Consider the following 905-nt stretch of genomic DNA (forward strand, 5'->3'; position numbering starts at 1 on the left):
TAAAAAGTGATGGAAGTTACATTTCTAAAATAATTAAATTAGAGAAGTTACAATTATAATTAATAGAGTGTTTAAATGAAAATGAATGGAGGAGAAAAAGTCAATTCACAATTTATGTAATTTCAGTTATAATTTAGTAGTAAAAAATGAATTTAGAGTATGCATTAATGTATATAATAAAATGTGTTGTTTAATTAAAAATAAATATTAAATTTTTAAAATTAAATGTCAAATGGACTAATAAAATGAATAGGAATATTTAATTCTCAAATAAACTTGACTTTTTTTTGTTAAAACCAACATATGTGCATTTAAATTTAACTATGGAAATTTAAAAAATTAAATATGAATAGATTAGAAAAGCAAGAAATATAAAAGAAACATTTTATTTTTATATAAATAAAATTAAAATTGTAAACTATGTTAAATATATATAATACTTTCTAAATTAAAATATATAATCAAACTCTTACAACACATATGAGATATAACAACATTTGATATTGGTGGGAGAGGAGGAGATTTTATTTTCAGTTATAATTTTATTTTAATGTGTGAGTTAAATGTATTGTATTAATTGGTCTTAAATATTGTTTAAAACAATCAAAAATTAGAAAGTTAATAAAAAAAATTAGAAAGCATTAAATAAAAATCAACCACTAAGGAGAGACCAAAACCTTACTTTTATGTATATGATTGTAGGTTTAATTAGAATTCAATTCAACCCAAGGAGTCAAGGACTACATTTTGTTGTAGTTGTTGTTGTTGTAAAACTCTAAGAAAATCATGTATCACTTTGCTTCACGGCTTACGTTGAGCCAATGGAATAATTGTTTCTACTTCCATGTTTTAATCTCTTTTTTTTTTTTGCTTTGGGAGTCAATCCTATAGGTTTAGAATCTGTG

This window comes from Camelina sativa, chromosome 17 (genome assembly GCF_000633955.1).
Source record: "Camelina sativa cultivar DH55 chromosome 17, Cs, whole genome shotgun sequence".
Lineage (NCBI taxonomy): Eukaryota > Viridiplantae > Streptophyta > Magnoliopsida > Brassicales > Brassicaceae > Camelina > Camelina sativa.